The sequence below is a fragment of the Arachis ipaensis genome, chromosome B02, assembly GCF_000816755.2.
Source record: "Arachis ipaensis cultivar K30076 chromosome B02, Araip1.1, whole genome shotgun sequence".
NCBI classification, from domain to species: Eukaryota; Viridiplantae; Streptophyta; class Magnoliopsida; order Fabales; family Fabaceae; genus Arachis; species Arachis ipaensis.
The window spans coordinates 101,099,267-101,099,875 of NC_029786.2; the positions used below are offsets into that span (position 1 = coordinate 101,099,267).

General features: G+C 24.0%; 1 protein-coding gene across 1 annotated transcript in view; it reads right to left on the bottom strand.

Annotated features, from left to right (window-relative positions):
- Positions 1 to 609, bottom strand: part of LOC107628552 (geraniol 8-hydroxylase-like) — a 3,412-nt gene that overhangs the window by 1,605 nt on the left and 1,198 nt on the right. The window lies entirely within an intron of this gene.

The following is a 609-nucleotide window of genomic DNA, read 5'->3' on the forward strand; positions in this document are numbered from 1 at the left end:
TAGACAATAGACTATATTCTAGCTTTTTCATAGTTTTTATATGCATTTTCACTAATTTATATAAAATGATATGTTTAAATCTGTTTTAGTCGTAAATGTGTTATTTATTTAGATTTTGGTTCATACCATTTATATTCAATTTCACTTGCAATGTTATATAAAGGTCAAAACATATTCCACACACACACTAAAAAGAACAAACTAAGAAAATAAAAAGCACACACACACACACAATAAAAAGAACAAACTAAGAAAATAAAAAGAAATAGAAAAAATTTCCAACAAAAAAATTTAAAGAGACTATGAATATATTTAATCCAAAATTTTTTTTGATTAGTTATATTTAACTCAAAATTATGTTATATATTATTTCTGGAGTTATCAATGGCTAGAGTAAGATAGGATTTAGACTCCACTCTAATTTTATCTGTAGGCATATAATATTTTTAAAACTCAACCTATATATCCTACTTACAGGTTCAGAATTTTTAACCCTAAACCTATCCGCACCCTAAAGTTTTTCACCCGATTCTATTCGATCCTATTCGTAACAAAATCAAACTTTTTTTCAATCAAATACAATATTTAATTATTTTATATTTTATAAAC